Genomic DNA, 12,134 nt, shown 5'->3' on the forward strand with positions numbered 1-12,134 from the left:
CTTTCCTGTTGCACCGTCAGCTCCTCTCTCTCTCATCTGCAAAACACTGATTCATAACTTAATAATGCAGCCACTTTCTTTTATAATCAACAGAATATTCTAGCAAACTAATGCTGAATTAATACTGAATAATGACTGTAAACACTTCTTTAAGACATTTTAAACCTTCAGTTTGGTATTGACCCACCACCACCCCCTCTCTCTGGAGGACTGAAATAACTTCAACACTCAAAGGCTAGAGAAAATTACTAAACACTACTTACCAAAAGACAACACCTACAGGACCACTCAGACGCTCCGTCTTCACGCCAGGATCTCCGCTCAGACGCTCCGCCTTCACGCCAGGATCTCCGCTCAGACGCTCCGCCTTCACGCCAGGATCTCCGCTCAGACGCTCCGCCTTCATGCCAGGATCTCCGCTCAGACGCTCCGCCTTCACACCAGGATCTCCTCTCAGACGCTCCGCCGTAACGCAAGGAACTCCACTCACATGGTCCGAGGCCACAAGAGGAACTGCGCTCAGACGCTCCGCCTTCACGCCAGGATCTCCACTCAGGCGCTCCGCCAATCGGTTGTTACGTGAGGTACTCCTTACACGGTCCGAGGTCACGCGAGGTACTCCGCTCAGACGCTCCGCCGAAGAACTTGTTTTGAGACATTCTTTCCTGTTGCACCGTCAGCTCCTCTCTCTCTCATCTGCAAAACACTGATTCATAACTTAATAATGCAGCCACTTTCTTTTATAATCAACAGAATATTCTAGCAAACTAATGCTGAATTAATACTGAATAATGACTGTAAACACTTCTTTAAGACATTTTAATACTGAGTAATGACTGTAAACACTTCTTTAAGACATTTTAAACCTTCAGTTTGGTACTGACCCACCACCACCCCCTCTCTCTGGAGGACTGAAATAACTTCAACACTCAAAGGCTAGAGAAAATTACTAAACACTACTTACCAAAAGACAACACCTACAGGACCACTCAGACACTCCGCCTTCACGCCAGGATCTCCGCTCAGACGCTCCGCCTTCACGCCAGGATCTCCGCTCAGACGCTCCGCCGTCACGCAAAAAACTCCACTCAGACGCTCCGCCGTCACACAAGGAACTCCGCTCAGACGCTCCGCCGTAACGCAAGGAACTCCACTCACATGGTCCGAGGCCACGAGAGGAACTGCGCTCAGACGCTCCGCCTTCACGCCAGGATCTCCACTCAGGCGCTCCGCCAATCGGTTGTTACGTGAGGTACTCCTTACACGGTCCGAGGTCACGCGAGGTACTCCGCTCAGACGCTCCGCCGAAGAACTTGTTTTGAGACATTCTTTCCTGTTGCACCGTCAGCTCCTCTCTCTCTCATCTGCAAAACACTGATTCATAACTTAATAATGCAGCCACTTTCTTTTATAATCAACAGAATATTCTAGCAAACTAATGCTGAATTAATACTGAATAATGATTGTAAACACTTCTTTAAGACATTTTAAACCTTCAGTTTGGTATTGACCCACCGCCACCCCCTCTCTCTGGAGGACTGATATAACTTCAACACTCAAAGGCTAGAGAAAATTACTAAACACTACTTACCAAAAGACAACACCTACAGGACCACTCAGACACTCCGCCTTCACGCCAGGATCTCCGCTCAGACACTCCGCCTTCACGCCAGGGTCTCCGCTCAGACGCTCCGCCTTCACGCCAGGATCTCCGCTCAGACGCTCCGCCTTCACGCCAGGATCTCCGCTCAGACGCTCCGCCTTCATGCCAGGATCTCCGCTCAGACGCTCCGCCGTCACGCAAAAAACTCCACTCAGATGCTCCGCCGTCACACAAGGAACTCCGCTCAGACGCTCCGCCGTAACGCAAGGAACTCCACTCACATGGTCCGAGGCCACGAGAGGAACTGCGCTCAGACGCTCCGCCTTCACGCCAGGATCTCCACTCAGGCGCTCCGCCAATCGGTTGTTACGTGAGGTACTCCTTACACGGTCCGAGGTCACGCGAGGTACTCCGCTCAGACGCTCCGCCGAAAAACTTGTTTTGAGACATTCTTTCCTGTTGCACCGTCAGCTCCTCTCTCTCTCATCTGCAAAACACTGATTCATAACTTAATAATGCAGCCACTTTCTTTTATAATCAACAGAATATTCTAGCAAACTAATGCTGAATTAATACTGAATAATGACTGTAAACACTTCTTTAAGACATTTTAAACCTTCAGTTTGGTATTGACCCACCACCACCCCCTCTCTCTGGAGGACTGAAATAACTTCAACACTCAAAGGCTAGAGAAAATTACTAAACACTACTTACCAAAAGACAACACCTACAGGACTACTCAGACACTCCGCCTTCACGCCAGGGTCTCCGCTCAGACGCTCCGCCTTCACGCCAGGATCTCCGCTCAGACGCTCCGCCTTCACGCCAGGATCTCCGCTCAGACGCTCCGCCTTCATGCCAGGATCTCCGTTCAGACGCTCCGCCTTCATGCCAGGATCTCCGCTCAGACGCTCCGCCTTCATGCCAGGATCTCCGCTCAGACGCTCCGCCTTCATGCCAGGATCTCCGCTCAGACGCTCCGCCGTAACGCAAGGAACTCCACTCACATGGTCCGAGGCCACAAGAGGAACTGCGCTCAGACGCTCCGCCTTCATGCCAGGATCTCCGCTCAGACGCTCCGCCTTCACGCCAGGATCTCCGCTCAGACGCTCCGCCTTCACGCCAGGATCTCCGCTCAGACGCTCCGCCGTCACGCAAAAAACTCCACTAAGACGCTCCGCCGTCACACAAGGAACTCCGCTCAGACGCTCCGCCGTAACGCAAGGAACTCCACTCACATGGTCCGAGGCCACGAGAGGAACTGCGCTCAGACGCTCCGCCTTCACACCAGGATCTCCGCTCAGACGCTCCGCCTTCACGCCAGGATCTCCGCTCAGACGCTCCGCCGTCACGCAAAAAACTCCACCCAGACGCTCCGCCGTCACACAAGGAACTCCGCTCAGACGCTCCGCCGTAACGCAAGGAACTCCACTCACATGGTCCGAGGCCACGAGAGGAACTGCGCTCAGACGCTCCGCCTTCACGCCAGGATCTCCACTCAGGCGCTCCGCCAATCGGTTGTTACGTGAGGTACTCCTTACACGGTCCGAGGTCATGCGAGGTACTCCGCTCAGACGTTCCGCCGAAGAACTTGTTTTGAGACATTCTTTCCTGTTGCACCGTCAGCTCCTCTCTCTCTCATCTGCAAAACACTGATTCATAACTTAATAATGCAGCCACTTTCTTTTATAATCAACAGAATATTCTAGCAAACTAATGCTGAATTAATACTGAATAATGACTGTAAACACTTCTTTAAGACATTTTAAACCTTCAGTTTGGTATTGACCCACCACCACCCCCTCTCTCTGGAGGACTGAAATAACTTCAACACTCAAAGGCTAGAGAAAATTACTAAACACTACTTACCAAAAGACAACACCTACAGGACCACTCAGACGCTCCGTCTTCACGCCAGGATCTCCGCTCAGACGCTCCGCCGTCACGCAAAAAACTCCACTCAGATGCTCCGCCGTCACACAAGGAACTCCGCTCAGACGCTCCGCCGTAACGCAAGGAACTCCACTCACATGGTCCGAGGCCACGAGAGGAACTGCGCTCAGACGCTCCGCCTTCACGCCAGGATCTCCACTCAGGCGCTCCGCCAATCGGTTGTTACGTGAGGTACTCCTTACACGGTCCGAGGTCACGCGAGGTACTCCGCTCAGACGCTCCGCCGAAAAACTTGTTTTGAGACATTCTTTCCTGTTGCACCGTCAGCTCCTCTCTCTCTCATCTGCAAAACACTGATTCATAACTTAATAATGCAGCCACTTTCTTTTATAATCAACAGAATATTCTAGCAAACTAATGCTGAATTAATACTGAATAATGACTGTAAACACTTCTTTAAGACATTTTAAACCTTCAGTTTGGTATTGACCCACCACCACCCCCTCTCTCTGGAGGACTGAAATAACTTCAACACTCAAAGGCTAGAGAAAATTACTAAACACTACTTACCAAAAGACAACACCTACAGGACTACTCAGACACTCCGCCTTCACGCCAGGGTCTCCGCTCAGACGCTCCGCCTTCACGCCAGGATCTCCGCTCAGACGCTCCGCCTTCACGCCAGGATCTCCGCTCAGACGCTCCGCCTTCATGCCAGGATCTCCGTTCAGACGCTCCGCCTTCATGCCAGGATCTCCGCTCAGACGCTCCGCCTTCATGCCAGGATCTCCGCTCAGACGCTCCGCCTTCATGCCAGGATCTCCGCTCAGACGCTCCGCCGTAACGCAAGGAACTCCACTCACATGGTCCGAGGCCACAAGAGGAACTGCGCTCAGACGCTCCGCCTTCATGCCAGGATCTCCGCTCAGACGCTCCGCCTTCACGCCAGGATCTCCGCTCAGACGCTCCGCCTTCACGCCAGGATCTCCGCTCAGACGCTCCGCCGTCACGCAAAAAACTCCACTAAGACGCTCCGCCGTCACACAAGGAACTCCGCTCAGACGCTCCGCCGTAACGCAAGGAACTCCACTCACATGGTCCGAGGCCACGAGAGGAACTGCGCTCAGACGCTCCGCCTTCACACCAGGATCTCCGCTCAGACGCTCCGCCTTCACGCCAGGATCTCCGCTCAGACGCTCCGCCGTCACGCAAAAAACTCCACCCAGACGCTCCGCCGTCACACAAGGAACTCCGCTCAGACGCTCCGCCGTAACGCAAGGAACTCCACTCACATGGTCCGAGGCCACGAGAGGAACTGCGCTCAGACGCTCCGCCTTCACGCCAGGATCTCCACTCAGGCGCTCCGCCAATCGGTTGTTACGTGAGGTACTCCTTACACGGTCCGAGGTCATGCGAGGTACTCCGCTCAGACGTTCCGCCGAAGAACTTGTTTTGAGACATTCTTTCCTGTTGCACCGTCAGCTCCTCTCTCTCTCATCTGCAAAACACTGATTCATAACTTAATAATGCAGCCACTTTCTTTTATAATCAACAGAATATTCTAGCAAACTAATGCTGAATTAATACTGAATAATGACTGTAAACACTTCTTTAAGACATTTTAAACCTTCAGTTTGGTATTGACCCACCACCACCCCCTCTCTCTGGAGGACTGAAATAACTTCAACACTCAAAGGCTAGAGAAAATTACTAAACACTACTTACCAAAAGACAACACCTACAGGACCACTCAGACACTCCGCCTTCACGCCAGGATCTCCGCTCAGACGCTCCGCCTTCACGCCAAGATCTCCGCTCAGACGCTCCGCCGTCACGCAAAAAACTCCACTCAGACGCTCCGCCGTCACACAAGGAACTCCGCTCAGACGCTCCGCCGTAACGCAAGGAACTCCACTCACATGGTCCGAGGCCACGAGAGGAACTGCGCTCAGACGCTCCGCCTTCACGCCAGGATCTCAACTCAGGCGCTCCGCCAATCGAATGTTACGTGAGGTACTCCTTACACGGTCCGAGGTCATGCGAGGTACTCCGCTCAGACGTTCCGCAGAAGAACTTGTTTTGAGACATTCTTTCCTGTTGCACCGTCAGCTCCTCTCTCTCTCATCTGCAAAACACTGATTCATAACTTAATAATGCAGCCACTTTCTTTTATAATCAACAGAATATTCTAGCAAACTAATGCTGAATTAATACTGAATAATGACTGTAAACACTTCTTTAAGACATTTTAAACCTTCAGTTTGGTATTGACCCACCACCACCCCCTCTCTCTGGAGGACTGAAATAACTTCAACACTCAAAGGCTAGAGAAAATTACTAAACACTACTTACCAAAAGACAACACCTACAGGACTACTCAGACACTCCGCCTTCACGCCAGGATCTCCGCTCAGACGCTCCGCCTTCACGCCAGGATCTCCGCTCAGACGCTCCGCCTTCACGCCAGGATCTCCGCTCAGACGCTCCGCCGTCACGCAAAAAACTCCGCTCAGACGCTCCGCCGTCACACAAGGAACTCCGCTCAGACGCTCCGCCGTAACGCAAGGAACTCCACTCACATGGTCCGAGGCCACGAGAGGAACTGCGCTCAGACGCTCCGCCTTCACGCCAGGATCTCCACTCAGGCGCTCCGCCAATCGGTTGTTACGTGAGGTACTCCTTACACGGTCCGAGGTCACGCGAGGTACTCCGCTCAGACGCTCCGCCGAAGAACTTGTTTTGAGACATTCTTTCCTGTTGCACCGTCAGCTCCTCTCTCTCTCATCTGCAAAACACTGATTCATAACTTAATAATGCAGCCACTTTCTTTTATAATCAACAGAATATTCTAGCAAACTAATGCTGAATTAATACTGAATAATGACTGTAAACACTTCTTTAAGACATTTTAAACCTTCAGTTTGGTATTGACCCACCACCACCCCCTCTCTCTGGAGGACTGAAATAACTTCAACACTCAAAGGCTAGAGAAAATTACTAAACACTACTTACCAAAAGACAACACCTACAGGACCACTCAGACACTCCGCCTTCACGCCAGGATCTCCGCTCAGACGCTCCGCCTTCACGCCAGGATCTCCGCTCAGACGCTCCGCCTTCACGACAGGATCTCCGCTCAGACGCTCCGCCTTCATGCCAGGATCTCCGCTCAGACGCTCCGCCGTAACGCAAGGAACTCCACTCACATGGTCCGAGGCCACGAGAGGAACTGCGCTCAGACGCTCCGCCTTCACGCCAGGATCTCCACTCAGGCGCTCCGCCAATCGGTTGTTACGTGAGGTACTCCTTACACGGTCCGAGGTCACGCGAGGTACTCCGCTCAGACGCTCCGCCGAAGAACTTGTTTTGAGACATTCTTTCCTGTTGCACCGTCAGCTCCTCTCTCTCTCATCTGCAAAACACTGATTCATAACTTAATAATGCAGCCACTTTCTTTTATAATCAACAGAATATTCTAGCAAACTAATGCTGAATTAATACTGAATAATGACTGTAAACACTTCTTTAAGACATTTTAAACCTTCAGTTTGGTATTGACCCACCACCACCCCCTCTCTCTGGAGGACTGAAATAACTTCAACACTCAAAGGCTAGAGAAAATTACTAAACACTACTTACCAAAAGACAACACCTACAGGACCACTCAGACGCTCCGCCTTCATGCCAGGATCTCCGCTCAGACGCTCCGCCGTCACGCAAAAAACTCCACTCAGACGCTCCGCCGTCACACAAGGAACTCCGCTCAGACGCTCCGCCGTAACGCAAGGAACTCCACTCACATGGTCCGAGGCCACGAGAGGAACTGCGCTCAGACGCTCCGCCTTCACGCCAGGATCTCCGCTCAGACGCTCCGCCTTCACGCCAGGATCTCCGCTCAGACGCTCCGCCGTCACGCAAAAAACTCCACTCAGACGCTCCGCCGTCACACAAGGAACTCCGCTCAGACGCTCCGCCGTAACGCAAGGAACTCCACTCACATGGTCCGAGGCCACGAGAGGAACTGCGCTCAGACGCTCCGCCTTCACGCCAGGAACTCCACTCAGACGCTCCGCCGTCACACAAGGAACTCCGCTCAGATGCTCCGCCTTCACGCCAGGATCTCCGTTCAGACGCTCCGCCTTCACGCCAGGATCTCCGCTCAGACGCTCCGCCGCCACGCAAAAAACTCCACTCAGACGCTCCGCCGTCACACAAGGAACTCCGCTCAGACGCTCCGCCGTCACACAAGGAACTCCGCTCAGACGCTCCGCCGTCACACAAGGAACTCCGCTCAGACGCTCCGCCGTCACACAAGGAACTCCGCTCAGACGCTCCGCCGTCACACAAGGAACTCCGCTCAGACGCTCCGCCGTAACGCAAGGAACTCCACTCACATGGTCCGAGGCCACGAGAGGAACTGCGCTCAGACGTTCCGCCTTCACGCCAGGATCTCCACTCAGGCGCTCCGCCAATCGGTTGTTACGTGAGGTACTCCTTACACGGTCCGAGGTCATGCGAGGTACTCCGCTCAGACGCTCCGCCGAAGAACTTGTTTTGAGACATTCTTTCCTGTTGCACCGTCAGCTCCTCTCTCTCTCATCTGCAAAACACTGATTCATAACTTAATAATGCAGCCACTTTCTTTTATAATCAACAGAATATTCTAGCAAACTAATGCTGAATTAATACTGAATAATGACTGTAAACACTTCTTTAAGACATTTTAAACCTTCAGTTTGGTATTGACCCACCACCACCCCCTCTCTCTGGAGGACTGAAATAACTTCAACACTCAAAGGCTAGAGAAAATTACTAAACACTACTTACCAAAAGACAACACCTACAGGACCACTCAGACGCTCCGTCTTCACGCCAGGATCTCCGCTCAGACGCTCCGCCTTCACGCCAGGATCTCCGCTCAGACGCTCCGCCTTCATGCCAGGATCTCCGCTCAGACGCTCCGCCTTCATGCCAGGATCTCCGCTCAGACGCTCCGCCTTCACACCAGGATCTCCTCTCAGACGCTCCGCCGTAACGCAAGGAACTCCACTCACATGGTCCGAGGCCACAAGAGGAACTGCGCTCAGACGCTCCGCCTTCACGCCAGGATCTCCACTCAGGCGCTCCGCCAATCGGTTGTTACGTGAGGTACTCCTTACACGGTCCGAGGTCACGCGAGGTACTCCGCTCAGACGCTCCGCCGAAGAACTTGTTTTGAGACATTCTTTCCTGTTGCACCGTCAGCTCCTCTCTCTCTCATCTGCAAAACACTGATTCATAACTTAATAATGCAGCCACTTTCTTTTATAATCAACAGAATATTCTAGCAAACTAATGCTGAATTAATACTGAATAATGACTGTAAACACTTCTTTAAGACATTTTAATACTGAGTAATGACTGTAAACACTTCTTTAAGACATTTTAAACCTTCAGTTTGGTATTGACCCACCACCACCCCCTCTCTCTGGAGGACTGAAATAACTTCAACACTCAAAGGCTAGAGAAAATTACTAAACACTACTTACCAAAAGACAACACCTACAGGACCACTCAGACGCTCCGTCTTCACGCCAGGATCTCCGCTCAGACGCTCCGCCTTCACACCAGGATCTCCGCTCAGACGCTCCGCCTTCATGCCAGGATCTCCGCTCAGACGCTCCGCCTTCACACCAGGATCTCCTCTCAGACGCTCCGCCGTAACGCAAGGAACTCCACTCACATGGTCCGAGGCCACAAGAGGAACTGCGCTCAGACGCTCCGCCTTCACGCCAGGATCTCCACTCAGGCGCTCCGCCAATCGGTTGTTACGTGAGGTACTCCTTACACGGTCCGAGGTCACGCGAGGTACTCCGCTCAGACGCTCCGCCGAAGAACTTGTTTTGAGACATTCTTTCCTGTTGCACCGTCAGCTCCTCTCTCTCTCATCTGCAAAACACTGATTCATAACTTAATAATGCAGCCACTTTCTTTTATAATCAACAGAATATTCTAGCAAACTAATGCTGAATTAATACTGAATAATGACTGTAAACACTTCTTTAAGACATTTTAATACTGAGTAATGACTGTAAACACTTCTTTAAGACATTTTAAACCTTCAGTTTGGTATTGACCCACCACCACCCCCTCTCTCTGGAGGACTGAAATAACTTCAACACTCAAAGGCTAGAGAAAATTACTAAACACTACTTACCAAAAGACAACACCTACAGGACCACTCAGACACTCCGCCTTCACGCCAGGATCTCCGCTCAGACGCTCCGCCTTCACGCCAGGATCTCCGCTCAGACGCTCCGCCGTCACGCAAAAAACTCCACTCAGACGCTCCGCCGTCACACAAGGAACTCCGCTCAGACGCTCCGCCGTAACGCAAGGAACTCCACTCACATGGTCCGAGGCCACGAGAGGAACTGCGCTCAGACGCTCCGCCTTCACGCCAGGATCTCCACTCAGGCGCTCCGCTAATCGGTTGTTACGTGAGGTACTCCTTACACGGTCCGAGGTCACGCGAGGTACTCCGCTCAGACGCTCCGCCGAAAAACTTGTTTTGAGACATTCTTTCCTGTTGCACCGTCAGCTCCTCTCTCTCTCATCTGCAAAACACTGATTCATAACTTAATAATGCAGCCACTTTCTTTTATAATCAACAGAATATTCTAGCAAACTAATGCTGAATTAATACTGAATAATGACTGTAAACACTTCTTTAGGACATTTTAAACCTTCAGTTTGGTATTGACCCACCACCACCCCCTCTCTCTGGAGGACTGAAATAACTTCAACACTCAAAGGCTAGAGAAAATTACTAAACACTACTTACCAAAAGACAACACCTACAGGACCACTCAGACGCTCCGCCTTCACGCCAGGATCTCCGCTCAGACGCTCCGCCTTCATGCCAGGATCTCCGCTCAGACGCTCCGCCTTCACGCCAGGATCTCCGCTCAGACGCTCCGCCGTCTTGCAAAAAACTCCACTCAGACGCTCCGCCGTAACGCAAGGAACTCCACTCACATGGTCCGAGGCCACGAGAGGAACTGCGCTCAGACGCTCCGCCTTCACGCCAGGATCTCCGCTCAGACGCTCCGCCTTCACGCCAGGATCTCCGCTCAGACGCTCCGCCTTCACGCCAGGATCTCCGCTCAGACGCTCCGCCGTCACGCAAAAAACTCCACTCAGACGCTCCGCCGTCACACAAGGAACTCCGCTCAGACGCTCCGCCGTAACGCAAGGAACTCCACTCACATGGTCCGAGGCCACGAGAGGAACTGCGCTCAGACGCTCCGCCTTCACGCCAGGATCTCCACTCAGGCGCTCCGCCAATCGGTTGTTACGTGAGGTACTCCTTACACGGTCCGAGGTCATGCGAGGTACTCCGCTCAGACGCTCCGCCGTAACGCAAGGAACTCCACTCACATGGTCCGAGGCCACGAGAGGAACTGCGCTCAGACGCTCCGCCTTCACGCCAGGATCTCCACTCAGGCGCTCCGCCAATCGGTTGTTACGTGAGGTACTCCTTACACGGTCCGAGGTCACGCGAGGTACTCCGCTCAGACGCTCCGCCGAAGAACTTGTTTTGAGACATTCTTTCCTGTTGCACCGTCAGCTCCTCTCTCTCTCATCTGCAAAACACTGATTCATAACTTAATAATGCAGCCACTTTCTTTTATAATCAACAGAATATTCTAGCAAACTAATGCTGAATTAATACTGAATAATGACTGTAAACACTTCTTTAAGACATTTTAAACCTTCAGTTTGGTATTGACCCACCACCACCCCCTCTCTCTGGAGGACTGAAATAACTTCAACACTCAAAGGCTAGAGAAAATTACTAAACACTACTTACCAAAAGACAACACCTACAGGACCACTCAGACGCTCCGCCTTCATGCCAGGATCTCCGCTCAGACGCTCCGCCTTCACGCCAGGATCTCCGCTCAGACGCTCCGCCTTCATGCCAGGATCTCCGCTCAGACGCTCCGCCTTCATGCCAGGATCTCCGCTCAGACGCTCCGCCTTCACACCAGGATCTCCGCTCAGACGCTCCGCCGTCACGCAAAAAACTCCACTCAGACGCTCCGCCGTCCACAAGGAACTCCACTCACATGGTCCGAGGCCACAAGAGGAACTGCGCTCAGACGCTCCGCCTTCACGCCAGGATCTCCACTCAGGCGCTCCGCCAATCGGTTGTTACGTGAGGTACTCCTTACACGGTCCGAGGTCACGCGAGGTACTCCGCTCAGACGCTCCGCCGAAGAACTTGTTTTGAGACATTCTTTCCTGTTGCACCGTCAGCTCCTCTCTCTCTCATCTGCAAAACACTGATTCATAACTTAATAATGCAGCCACTTTCTTTTATAATCAACAGAATATTCTAGCAAACTAATGCTGAATTAATACTGAATAATGACTGTAAACACTTCTTTAAGACATTTTAAACCTTCAGTTTGGTATTAACCCACCACCACCCCCTCTCTCTGGAGGACTGAAATAACTTCAACACTCAAAGGCTAGAGAAAATTACTAAACACTACTTACCAAAAGACAACACCTACAGGACCATTCAGACACTCCGCCTTCACGCCAGGGTCTCCGCTCAGACGCTCCGCCTTCACGCCAGGATCTCTGCTCA

The sequence above is a fragment of the Hoplias malabaricus genome, chromosome 4, assembly GCF_029633855.1.
Source record: "Hoplias malabaricus isolate fHopMal1 chromosome 4, fHopMal1.hap1, whole genome shotgun sequence".
In the NCBI taxonomy this organism is placed as follows: domain Eukaryota; kingdom Metazoa; phylum Chordata; class Actinopteri; order Characiformes; family Erythrinidae; genus Hoplias; species Hoplias malabaricus.